Source organism: Bombus impatiens, unplaced genomic scaffold (assembly GCF_000188095.3).
Source record: "Bombus impatiens unplaced genomic scaffold, BIMP_2.2 scf_0914, whole genome shotgun sequence".
Lineage (NCBI taxonomy): Eukaryota > Metazoa > Arthropoda > Insecta > Hymenoptera > Apidae > Bombus > Bombus impatiens.
Genome location: NT_177333.1, coordinates 546,757 through 560,864, shown reverse-complemented (window position 1 = coordinate 560,864; position 14,108 = coordinate 546,757). Strand labels below are relative to the sequence as shown.

At 36.4% G+C, this 14,108-nt stretch overlaps 1 protein-coding gene across 17 annotated transcripts in view; it reads left to right on the top strand.

Annotated features, from left to right (window-relative positions):
* Positions 1-14,108, top strand: part of LOC100749695 (kazrin) — a 139,062-nt gene that overhangs the window by 41,138 nt on the left and 83,816 nt on the right. Inside the window, exon 3 of one of the 17 annotated variants that reach the window (XM_033323348.1) lies at positions 8,495-8,583. The exons of 15 other annotated variants lie outside the window; for them this stretch is intronic. The gene's annotated coding sequence lies outside the window, so the exon portion shown is untranslated. Of the gene's footprint in view, positions 1-8,494; positions 8,584-11,487; positions 11,719-14,108 lie in introns of those variants that run through there. One more of the 17 variants, XM_033323340.1, reaches the window with a different exon arrangement.

Below are 14,108 nucleotides of genomic sequence, written 5' to 3'. Positions count from 1 at the left end.
AGTAATTATCAAGTCATTTGCTATTACAGAGGCTCGACTAAATGAAAAAAGGAGATCACAGTTTATCTCTCATTGCAATAAAGCAATGTTATGTCTTGAAATTAGGCTCTATAAATTTGAAGACGAATTTCCAGAAATGTTGACTGTATCAAGTATAATTTATATGACAGTTCATTTCATCGAGGTTGTAAGAAAAGCCGAAACACAGACCCATTAAAAACATAAGCGAAAAGGGGAAGACTTGGCCAATAGTGGAGCTGTATGCCGCAAATATTTCGTGGGGACACCCTGTATTAGAGATACTTGGTATTCGCAGCAAGTACTCTTAGCCACCCTCCTCATGCTCGTGCAGTTAGTCACCCTGTTCCACCCTCGATTTTCCAACCACCCTCGCCATCGAATATAGGGTGACTCGAAAACACGAATGAAACGAACGTCAAGTCGGAAAAGTAGACTGGCTCCGCCGGAAATTCGATGGTGATTGCAGCACGATTGGAAACGAGACGAAAAAATCGCGAAAAACGATTCTACCTGCTCGTAATTCACAAATCAATCGTCAACGCTCTTTTAACACACGATAAATCCAGGGCGATCGTTTTGATAAAAGCTGATATCTCCGTTGGGTTGCTTGAAACGTATCGAAATTCAGGAAAGATTTCAGGATATGGTGTCTTTATAGAATTAGCATATCATGTTTCCCAAAATAAGACGTAAAATCCTCTTCACCGAATGCTCGAGCGAAGTTTCTATTTTTCCCCCAAAAGAAATTCTAGAAACCTGATACACCCCCAGAATCGTCACTCTTTCTTTCTGGGGCAAATTTCTGTCTTTCCTCTTTTTATTCAGAAAACTCGTCGTTCGGAGACCGCCTTAGAAGGAGGTTAAACGAGTCTTAGGGAAATTTCAGGAAAGCACTGATCTCACCCCTCGCATGACCCACCCTCGGCGCACTTAGTCATTCTCCCCTAACCTCGTTTCTACTCCAAAGGTATAGGACCAAACGAAAGGGCGGCTATCCTGGTGAAACAGAGAGGGACCAGAGAGAAAGGAGAGAAAGTAAAGGAGAGTCGGTGTCTGGTGTAATGCATTGCGAGAAAATACGATATCCGGTGGATTCCCCGGTGTTTTCTCTCCTTCTCTTCCATTTTCCTTTCTTCCTGGGGCTGCTTTTCCTTCGTTTCATTTCGTTCAAGAGTTACGTCAGGCTTTCGCCAGCGTCTCGCTGGAGTTACGCAAAGTGATAGAACAGAGGATATTGCGTCTGACGAGAAAAGTAATAAACGTGACGAACGTACGAACTCAAATGCTTTCGTTGTTGTACAAATGTCGTACGTTTATTGCTTTCGCTTCGAATTAATCGGTGATCGATGGACGATCTAATTGGCATCGACCGTTGAGTAGTTTTAATTATTCCACGATTGATGGGGTTTTGCAAATGAGCTTGCAATTTCTTCTTTTGGAAATGAATCGGTTACTATTGTACCTTTACAGTTCGAGGAGCATTTGACATTTTAACGTAATTGATTTATGTTCGATATAAACTCGTTTCAAAATTCGAAAATACATTATTCGGACGAATTTTTCGATTTTGCTGATTGTTAACTTAATCTACAGCGGTTTCAAAAAGCTATTGGTACAACGCTTTATAGTATTTATCGTAACATTTACGTACTAATTAATTGAAATTATTCAGATATATTAAATCTCGTATGACTACAAAAATTTCATACCATACAAGCGAAATGTAGAACCCGAATAAAGAAAACTAAAGTAATTTTTATAACCACTGTATGTTGCTATGTTTCTAAAAACTTAAAATACGGTTTATAGGCTAGAACTGAGAAAAATTGAACAAAATAATGTGTAGGATGTAGTATGATATAACACCGTTAGAATCATGCAATATCTAAAATGTTATCTCTATAATATCCTAGTAACTTAAATCACAGTAGAACAGTAGTCTTCCGAGAGTGGAAATCGAGGATATCATCTGAAAGGTGTTTACTGCATCGATATTTTCGCAGGAACAGAAGCTCGTAATTGCAGGAATAAATCGCGCATAGACAATTAAAGGGGAGGAGGGATTCGAATTGACGATAAAAGGGAAAAGACGATCACCGAACGATCGATATCTTCATTACGATCGAGCTTAGCTCGCTGCAAGGGCTTTATTTTGCTTCTGTCTCGCGATAAATTAATTCACTATCGAACGATTAAATTTGTCGTTAAGCCGTCGAAGCATTCGAAGCTGTTCAGTCTCGGCAATCTGAGCTTTTGCACAATTAGAAAGTTTTATTTCGTTTTGTCGTATCTTTCTTTTTTTATTATTTTATTCTCGAGTAATTATTTACGATTCTTATAGAAATCGAGAAAAATCGCAGATCCACTTGATTCTGCCTTATGTCCTTTATCTCATCTTCTTCCTGCGGAACGCATTATCTTCACAGAATATGAGAAAAGTACAAAATGCAAATAAAATACTTCTCTATAGAAAGTATGCTCTTATAAAGACCGTAATCCTTATTGAAAAAATTCCGAATCGGTAACGGTATTATAACTTCTTCGAAGTTGAACGTTTTAATTGAAAATAATTTCCATAATGTTCGCTATAACACGTTAATTTTGCAGAAAATTTAAATTTCAAATAGAGATAGCCAGAAGAAAAATGTTTTAGATATCACTTAGGCGTAAAAAGGAGAAATCGCATGTATCAATCTCTTATACATATATGATATATAACATACGATATATATTTTATATATCGGTTGAGATTACACCTTAAATATATAAAAATCTATATAGCACTAAAGTCGACTAAAAAGTTATAACAATCAACGACAAAAATCCTGAAAACTTTCTGAAGAACTTGACACTTCCACTAATTCAATATAATCAACGATCATACAATCCACGATAGAATCGTTCAGGTACCGAACCATAGAATGATTGATCGCATATTTCCTCGTAAAAGGCAAAATTACAGAAGGTATCCCTCATAAGGAACGAAACGTTCCCTTTCGAGGACAGTTGCGATATTTGCCAAGTAATTTTCGACGTGCAGGTGTTCAACGCCCGAAACGAGGGTTCAGGGCAGTTTTTCACGAATCTTGAACAAGAGAGACCCACGTGGCTTACGTATCGGGCTCATGGTGGCCCTGAAGGCAGCAGGTGGTGCCTCGTAGGTTCACCTGGACCTTTCAGATTTTAGGCGTTTCCGAGTTCATAAATAACCAATCTCTCCCTCCCTCTCCCCTCAATGGCTCACTTCTATACGAATAACCATTTCCACGAGATTCCCCATGTGAAACGTATCGGTATTAATCCATTTGCCATACCTTCGTCCTGGAATTTATCGAACTAGTTAATCCCCGAAATGAGCGCAATGTGAATTAACGACACGCGAAGTTACTTTCGACTGCGCTAGGATATTGTTACTTTTCCGTTTGTTTCCCACGGGAAACCAGCCCCGCTTTTTTCTTCCTCGTTTCAAATTGAATCTCATGGTTCTTCGTTTAATCCGTTCTAGGAGGATTTAACGGAATAGGAATCGAACGTTTCTTATTTCTTGGTGTTTTGTTCGCAATATGGGACAATCTTCTGGACAAATAGCCAATTACCGGGAAAGAGAAATTTCTTTTTTTTTTACTTCTCTAACGATTTCCATTTACGTGTAGAATCCGTGGAGACTTTCGTTTACTTGTCTTTCGCTTTCCAAAGTGTCTTAATCATGGTGAAAATGTTGCTTTTTAGATTATGCGTAGGTATGCACTTTCTTCACGAAACTTTCTTTCGATCGTCAACGAGGATTTCTTTTCCGTTTGATGTGTTGCTTGGTTTCAATTTAGAATTATTGCACATTACCGCGTGTGGAGGAGAAACCATTTATTTAACTTCCATTTAATATACAGAGTGTTTCTAAACTGATACTAAGACAAAAGAAATTTACGCGAAGAAATAACTCGAATGTATACGTACAACGACATGACAGTTGGTCTAACAGATATCAGTACAAAGTGTACGTATATCGCTGTTCAGATTTGTTACATCGGACTTTTATCAGTACATTATGTCTGTAGTAAAAAATGAACAGTATAAGATATAATTGTTGAATACAAATTTGAACGGTAGTGTTAATATTACTAATAGGTTTTTGTTATAGTATATTCAAATATTAATTGCTGCAGCTCGTCAAATTTATTGATCAAATTTTGATTTTAGCAGCTTAAATATCATCAATATAAAATGTCACTTTTGTTCGCTGTTAGAACAAAGATTCACGAGTAATGCTGCAAAATGTCCCCATATTTCATTCCATCTTACTGTACGTACATATAGCACCGATTCGGAAACTCTCCATAATACATTTCCTCGTACTTAGGCGCGATTCACAAGCAACCAACCAGTATTTCTAAGACGTTCCATGCATACAGACTGCAGACTGTTATCTCTGGTGGTGACGAGGAAATCGAGCGTGGGTGGTTCGCAAGTGCGTGAAACGTGTCAGGCCTCATAGTACACCTTGATGTTATTCATAGGTGGCAAAGTTGCTTTCATACCTACCATCATGGCAATACGACGCTTGCATATCGTCCTCCGGATACAAGCTGTATCTCGGGACTATGCAGATGCTCGCGAGCAAACGGACTTTCTCGTCTTGGCTGCCTCCCGGTTTTTACTGTGAAACGACAGCTGCTCCTCGAAGCCTTGTACCATTTGCTACGGGAGGCGAAGGGTCCTGGGCTTGTTTTCTGTGGGCAACGCTTAACAAGCCCATCTGGAGATCGTAGTCTTCTCCTCGTTTAAAGAGAAACAGAGAGAGACAGAGAGGAAGCCACGTTCCACGGCACTGATAGCCTTTAAGGATACGCATCGATTCCTAGTTTCCTTCATTTTGGAGAAACAGAGGCATGCCAGGATCTTGGAAGCTTCTGTTTTAGTGTCAATAAATTATAATTAATAATATAATTCTGAAATTTTGAAATATTATTTTAGGATATCGATGGCTTTTTAGGATTTATATTCCTATGTACGGTATATCGGTTTATCGATTCCTGGTCTTTTCATTTTTGGAGTAGAGCCTTAGAAGCTTCTATTTTACAGTCGATAAACGAAAATTCATCGCTGTGTTCGATTGGGATTACTTAGTTTCTAAATTCGGGAGTACCGTTATGGTGTCTCATATCGGTTCCTGATTTCTCATTTTTGGAGAAAAGAATCTTGGAACGGAAGGTTTCCGTTTCAGTAAGCTAGTTTTTCCAGCCCTAGATTTACTTTCCAAATTCAGTTTTTCTCTGGATGTCACATTCTAAACTACTTATAATCCATAAGCATACGTGTCTGTCCTCCCAGTTTTCTTTTCGGAAAATAATCAATGCATTCATTTTGATCTTATACCAAAGATTTTCCTCAAAATATTCAAAGTCTTTTTTGTTTATTGAAACGAGAGCAAGATTAGGAAAATAGGGTTTATGACTAGGTATGGTTAGGAAAAGACCTTTAGTAGCAATTTTTTTTACTTAAGCAATATACATCCTCCGAATATCATGGAAAACTGAATTTCAGTGAGATTAATGTTCTATTAGCATAATGAGATAGGTTAACTATGATTCTGGTAGTAAGATCAGTCGATAATGTATTTTGAATTTACAGCTTCTCTCGGGAGAACGAGCATATCGATTTATGTATGGGTGGTTTCGAACATTTCACAGTGTTCTGTATAATTTGTAGGTACATAAATACGAAAGCACTTAAATTCACAAAGCCATCGATATCGTGTTCTCTTCTCCTATGCCGATATTTACTGTCCCACTAAATGTTTCTCATAAACTTTATTGCCTCTTGTCTCGTGTCGGCCCGCTATTACTGGTTAAAGATGCGTGAAAATTCCCCGATAAATGTCAGAACAGACGTTCCTATATTATTATCCTTTTAATCTGTTAAGTTTATCATTTATTCCGATTAACACAAGATGGAACACTCAGAAGGACTACTTAGTGTTAAATTGTTCTTAAAGTTATGAAGTTTCAAATTGACACGCTATGAATTTTAGCAACTTTTGTACCAGATATATTTTACCATATTGGTGGCATTCATCTAGGCTACATATGGCATGTATCGTGTTTATTTATTAATTTTATTAAATATGAAGACAGTTTTTTAAATCATAGTGTATTTTTATACTTCTTATACTGTACATTGTCTTTTGTCCGGCTATATAATCAGCATAAAAAATATGCGTACAGTACTTTAACAAAATTACTGTGGAATAACGTTCAGTAACAAAGTTTTAATAGATGAAAGATATATACACATTCTAACAAATCTCCAGAATAATTTTCAAAGTGCGATATCTATGCGATACCTGTTTTTGTTGTGAAAATATTAATGAATATCTAGCACGTGGTAAAATTATAAGTGTAATAATATATTGCATAAAATATATTCTACAGCTACCGCTTCATAGGATAAAATGTACATAGATATTTTAAAAAATAATCTGCATCAAAGAGCAGAAAAAAATAGTTTGAAAGACAATTTCATGCTGATGCAAGATAACGATCGAAAGCATTATGCTATTAATACGCGAGCGTGGATCCTGTAAAATGTTCGGAAACACTTAAGAACACTTCCACAGTCTCCAGATATAAACATTATTGAAAATATATGGGAGCACCAATCCGAAACAAAATAAACGGAGTCACCATATTTCATCAAACAATGATTTAAAGAGCGCTCTTTAAAAAGAATGGACGAATATCGCAAGTAGAATATTCATCAAGTTGATAAATTCCATGCCACGACGGCTTCAAGCGATAATAAAATCAAAATAAAGTTAAAATAAGATATTAGATAGGTCTTATTAGCTTTCTTCGTTAAATTGTAATTGTGCGAATACGTATTACGCATATATGTTTGTCATTTTTTAAATATTTGTTAATACTTTCGCAAAGGATACATGTAGCTCATCTTTCTTTTTTATGAAAATTATTCTGCATTTTTTTGCATACAATGCATTTTTATTTGTTAAAATGTCGTTAACAAAATTGAAATTAATTACTATACGAATATTTTTTACGCTGACTGTATATTTATATTCATGAAACTACATTGTGCACAAAAATTCGCAGTCTGATTCTAACGCATTTATAGCGTTACACCGAAGCTAAACAAAAAGTAGAAATACATTTATACAGTATGTACGCAAATAATAAAAAGAAATGCAGGTACAACACGCAAGAAATTTCATTAAAGGCCATGGCGGATCGATCGTCTGACAGCAGTCGACAGCCACGGGGGTTAGAGCAGACACAAAGGGGATAAGAAATTCGCGAAAGCTGATTCCCGCTGTTGTCGAAAGTCCAAAGACACGAACAGTCGGACGAAGGATATACGCGCAGTGCATTATTCAAGTCCGAGCCACCCTTTTCTTTCTCTTCTATTTTTTTTTTCTCCTACCACCCCCCTAAAGTCTTGGTCCGATTCTTCTTCTGGCGAATTCTCCGTTTTTGAAGCTCTCTTTCGTACAGAATTTCAGCAGCTTATTGGAAAAGCATTGGCCCCGAGCTGGCATCGCGCCTCCTTGCCACTTTCCACTCGAGATAAGGGTTGGAGAGAAGGCCATGGAGGTCGAGAGGGCTCGAGCAGCTTGAGAATTAGCGGAGGGTCTTGCGGTACTGATAACGCAAATCGTATTGACGAAGGAATTAGTTGCACCATGGAACATTTGATGCCTACCAATCTGTTTGCTGCGAATTGTTATATATTCAAGTGACCTTACGTTTTTTTTTAAATATTTTTTATCTTTACATTAAGTAGTAATGAATTATTTTTGGGAGCCATAAATTAAGCTCAACTCTATAAATTAAAGGATACAGGAAAGTGATGATGTTAGAAATGCCGTTTTTTAAATTTACTTCAAAATTTACTATCATTTATGTCATCCTCTTAAGATAAATGAATTTATGGAAGTAACTCATTTGTGTCTCGAGAGGTGAACGTTAATTGTGTGGTACTCGCTAATAACCTCATAGTTGATGCGACTATAAATAACAAGAAAGAAGAAGAAGATTAATTATGTAATTGTATAATGAAATTAAGTTTGGCTCCAGAGAAATTCGTATACGAGTTATCGAGTCTGTAAGCAAATCTTTGAAATTCTCTTCACAAGCGTTGCAAAAAAAGTCTCTTCTCAAAACAGAGATTAATGGGAAAAATTGACAAATTGGGAGGGAAGTATGCCACAGAGAAACAACAGCATCAATTTTTGATAACGGTGAAACATGAGCAAATGCTATTTTTTATTCATCTTATCATGCCTCATATTTTGCGTTTTTCCCGAGTTCCGACTCTTATTTCGATGAAAATATTTGTTCTCTGATAAAAAAAAAGTGTCGCGTTGAAATGGTATGTGTCAAGCAATTTTGGATAAACAGATTACTAAACGTTTGAAAATAAAGTAACACAAAGCTAACTTCATTCTTTCTTTCTGTTTCAGGTACGTATTTGCAGTATCTCTTTAAAGAAAGCTATATGTACAGAGTTCAAGTTCCAAGAAGCTGACAGCACGCTCTAAATACGCACACGGTGAGTGTGATCTATTCACGAAGTTTCAGTTCAATGAAAAAAAAAAAAAAGAAAAATTAAGTTTTTCCTCCCATCCTTCAACATACGAGATTCAAAAGTATAATACACGTAGAACGAATTGCACTACTCTCTTTTAGAAGAAAAAATAGCCTAGTTAAGCAGATTAACCCATTTAGTAATTAAAGAAACAAGGTAACTCATAAAAACACGTAACATCTATATTTCCGATAAAATAATTTATTTTCTCCAAAATCGTTCGTCTTCGTTAAAAACACACCACATGCTACCCGCATTTATTAAAATTAAAGCCAGCATATCCGAAGTGAATACATTTTTATAAAATGTTAAGTTTATACGCTCGCTAAAATTAGAATTGACCTACGCGACGTGAATACGTTTTTACAAATTTTTTATCTGAATACATCTTTCATGACTCCAATGTTTAAAAGTGTTCTCGGCCAAGGAATGACCCAGTTAGCAGATTGAAGGAAGCAAAGGAAAATGAAATAAAAGAATCGTATGTATACATATGTACCTACATACTTGTACGTGAATTCTCGCGATGGTATAACACGCAAGTTGCAATGCGTAGAAACATAATGCATGTCGTATGAAGAGAATGATCAGGGGAAACAATGGCCGCCATTCGATCCGCGGTATCGTCGTTACATTAACACTAGAGAGAGAGAAAAAAAAATGTATACCAGAGGCGCGAATGAAATGTTCCGTATGTACATTCGTGAATGCAAGCTGACACGGGTGTGCACCCACAATAATGTATTGTTTGGCGTCAGGTAGTGGATATCGTGAACCGGTCTCGGCTCAGGTGTTTGGTGTTCTGCAATGTTATTCCGCTCCTCTTCTCTTTTCTATCAATTTCTTTCTCTTTCGCTCACACATAGATACGCACATACTTTACTTTTCCCTTCTCCTTTTTCTCCACTTTTCTGTTTTGTTACGAGATATTTACCTTCGGTCGGTTTTTAAAACCGGAACATCTGCGCCTCAAAGAGGGAAACGAGTACGACTCAGTTTAATTAAAATCCGCGAGGATTCATCGTGGCTTTTATATTAAAGATACTTTCTAGCTTCCCTAATTGCACGCCAACGTCGTTAATCAAATACTGTGCTCGCTGGTACGGTCGTTAACGCGGTAGCTACTGTGTTCTATGTGAATAGTTTCTTGTTGTGTATTTTTTTTTAGTTACGATAGAAAAGTTACTTGGAACTGCGAAAATATATGCTTCCCAGAGTCATTATATGTGGAGCGATGATTTTGGATAATTGGTACGTTCTTGGGAAAATAGCGGGTTAATAGAGACGTTTTCTGTATTTACCAAGTCTTTCGTTCGTACTTCTTAGTGGAAAATGAAAATGCAGTACCATATGAGTGACAGTCGCAGTGAAGTCACATTCTCAACCTGCATATTAAGTAATCTGTGTATCATCCTTTCACTTTTACTTTGATGATGATACCCAATATTTTATTGTCACCCTAGCACTAATCCCACGATGCAATTAGTCCCAACTTCTATTACCTCATCATCCCCAGGCTTTCATTTCTGCCGCAACAATAATTCCCAATTACCATAAATCCTAACTTCAATTCCCTAATAAGTCCCCAATTACCATAAATGCTACCCTCAAGAAATATTCATTGAAATCTTTCTAAAATCAAATGCATTCATCAACGTCTCCGTCAGGCCGCTAAAATCCTTTGACAGCCCGTTCATCCATTGATTATTTATGTGTATTGTTGTCATATTATACTTAGTTCTATCATTTTTTATATTTGAAGCAGATATTTACATTTTATATTAAAAGCAGAAGACAAGCGTATTCACATTTTAGCTTCACTTGGAAATCTGTCGTCAAATGTCAATTATTGTGTTTGAAATCATATAGAAATTTCTGAGAGCCGAGTTAAATAACAACAATTTTCACTGGACAAGTTCAAAAATATTACTCTTATATGATTCATCATCAAACATGTTCGAGTTTGAATATTCAAAAGAAATGTATCGTTACATTTATTTTCTTCTTAGTATAATCATTATTTTTCTGACAAAATATCTATGTATCGAATACGTAACATGTTGAGTGTACGTAATATGGGACATATCGGTGATACTGTTACTAATGTTGATGATATGGAACTACACTTATTTTATGGCGGCAATTACGAAAGAGACAATAATTGTGAGAAATGAGTGCAATGTATTTGCTGTTTTCATTGGGATCACGAAGAATGTGTGTCAGGTGCGTCATTCGCGCGTTCAGCATGCGAAAGACAGAAATTTAACATAATATAATATCAGTTAGAAAAATGGAAGATATTTCCCTATTTTATTTAAATAAATATTCCTATACATACATATTCATATTCTTAGGTGTTTCTATCCATCGCTTGATTTAATTCTTTTTTATATTTGTTTACCACCACTTTAAGACATTTAAACCTTCTGTATAGCCAACTACTAACGCACAAATATCTATTACTTTTGTCGTGTTTTAAGGTCAGTTTGACTGGAGAAAAAGGCTGTTTCTCTATTTGACAAGCTTTTAAAATCAAGTGTTGCATATTAGTCGCAGTTACTCTATAGTAATCCTCTGATAATATATGCGCTCGTATCATTCACCGAAATACATTCGTTGAAATCCCTATACCCTTCTCACGACTGGAATAAAAACCGGGGCGAATAATAACGATAATAACGGTTGTAATAATAGCTCGGTGCGGCGAAGTCGTTGCTTACTATCTGACAGCAGGCGGTGGTAACCCCGGCACGATCGAGCCGTAGCTCGGGGGCTCGTGAAACGAGGGGACTTCCCCCCACCACGCGAAGGCCCGACGCAGGGCCCAGCCAGGTCGACCGACACCGTTCGAGTCTCGCCTCCGCTATCCTCAGTTCTCGACGAACCGGTGTTCGTACCGCGTTATCGTGTGTTCCACACGTCGAAACGTTTCACACGCGTGCGAATGTGTATCTGTTGTTTCGATATATTTTGTTATCTTCTCGAAGATTTTTTTTTTCTTTTATCAGTGAGTTGGACGATTTATTGGTGTGTCTGCACGCTGTTTGCTAGTGGAATCGATTTACTTTTCCCGATTCGATCGTTTTTCGTATGAAAAAGGTATGTATGTACGCGCTGCGAAAATAGAAATAAAACATATACGTATAGGAAGCGATGAAGGTTCGAGAGCTTTGAAAAAGGTCTCCGTGGCGTGATGTAAAGCGCGTATTTTAACGGAGAGAAAGAGAGGGGCATATAGAGGGGATTCCAATTAATCTTCCTAACGGAATTTGGCTCGGAGCAACGGCGTTGTATCGTTGCCGGGACAGGATTTTTCCATGGTTCGTTTGCTCGAATTCTTCGCCTGAAATTACCGTCCTACGCGTACGCTGCGCGCGTTACCGGATAATAAAATATTGCTCAAACCGAAGCGAGTGAATCTCTCACGACGCGTGAGAGTTTTCAGAGAGTTTATATTTTCGTTCTCTGATTTTATTTCCTTCCTTCGCTCTTTTCTTCTTTTTTTCGGCTACCTTCAACTGGTGTCATTGGATTATGGGTGATCATAGCACGCGTACTTTGAGTGTATCCGAGTGTAATAAAATATTGCTCGAATTGAAGTGACTTAGTGAGAGTTTTGATAGAGTTTTGATTTGTGTCCTCTGTTTTTGTTCTCTCTCTCTCTCTTTCTCTCTCTCTCTCTCTCTCTCTCTCTCTGCTAATCGGTAACTGGTATCGAACTGGATTATAGGTGATCATAACATTGAGCGTAAGATTTGTGTGACGTGTTTAATTTTAGTAGATTTATTGTACACGGTGTTTCGTTGATATCGTATTCGATTTTTCCTAGGAATTTTCATATAAACATCAGATACTCCTTCCGAAGATGTAATCTTTTCCTGTTTGAAGCTTCATACAAAAAGCTGTCGTACTAGAATTACGAGCAGTGTCATGTTTCTGTCTTTTATTAGAAGTAAATAATAGATGGTAGTAGAAATTACACAATTTTTGAGAACCGAACTTTCAACGTTATTCACGTGCATAACGTATTATTGGCAATATTGATAAACGTGGTTTATGCTTGATTGACCTCAGTCAATATTGCAGAAAGCTTTTATATGTTTTCTATTAGCAAACAGTAGCAATTAAAGTTAATTTCATTGGAATATTCGTGTCATTAGTAAATTTAATAGAAAGTGGTAACGAGTGTTTGCATGTGGAAGGAATTTTTGGAATCATTTTTTGTGAGAGGGATTTATCTTAAAGAATGTTTCAAGAAAAGTAAATCTATTTGCGAGGATAAAAGTCTTTTTTCTCTTCTCAAGTACAAGTGAAATATTTGACGTAGAAATGTTCTGCGTATCTTTGTTTTTACAAATGGCACAATGGTATTTCAGGAAGGTGAAAATTTCGTGAATAAGCTGTGTCGTTGAGTTTCCCCTCTCTGTGTATACGTGTAATCCAAGTGCAAACGTAGGCGTTCTACTCGTGTGTCTTAAACTCGTTTCGAATTGTATATCGTGAACGAGTATCTTCGGCGAAATGGTTCTTTAAAGTCAGCCTCTGGAATAACCTTAATCGAAAGCCTTTAAAGATAATGATGTGCAATCATTCTGTGTTTGTAAAATATGCCATGTTTTTATTAGTAATTTGTTGCAAGCAAAGTAATTTCGTAAGTTTCGAAGTATAAATAATTGATGGATTCGGTGAAAAAGTGACGAAATCTTTAACTTGTCCAGGGACGAATTTTTTAAAAAAGGAAGACAGAACAAAATTTACAAATATGAACAAAATACCATAAAATATTTTGCAACGCATTGGGAATTGCATCTTTTGGAATAATGTTTGAATTAAACGGAACCTAAATATTCACATACTGTGTCTGTTAAACGACACAGATATTAATAAATATTTTGAAATACCTAGCGACAATAGCGTGCACATATGTAATCATTGGTATCTCTGTATCATCTGGAATCATATTTCAACTAAACAAAACTTAAATGTACACACAACGTTCCAGTATTATTCAAGAGTTTAATTCGAGAAATCTCTGTATAAAATTAAACTTATTTTAATTACTTATAGTTAACTCTTTCAATAATAATATTCATAAAAGTTTTAAAATATCTAATAAGTTCCCAGTTACATACTATCGTTTTTAGAAAAAAAATGTACTCGTACAATTTTTTCTCTGAATTCTTAAATCAAATTTCTAACTATCGATTCAAATTTGCTAACTATGAGTTTATATCAAAAGATACATTTTTCGATTGTTTTGCTATTATACGATAAATCGATGCACCAAATACACAACCTTGCTTATCCACTCTGGTTACACAGAAGACGTATCGGAAATGCTGAGTTTTATATTTGCCCCGGGCAAATATTAGTCGAATATGAGAATGTTTGCAGTCTCATGCATTGGGACAAACTCAGGCGGATTTGTTTGAGAGTTGGACGCGTTTTACGAGATGTCGTGTAATTCCTGTTTAATTTCATAATATTTA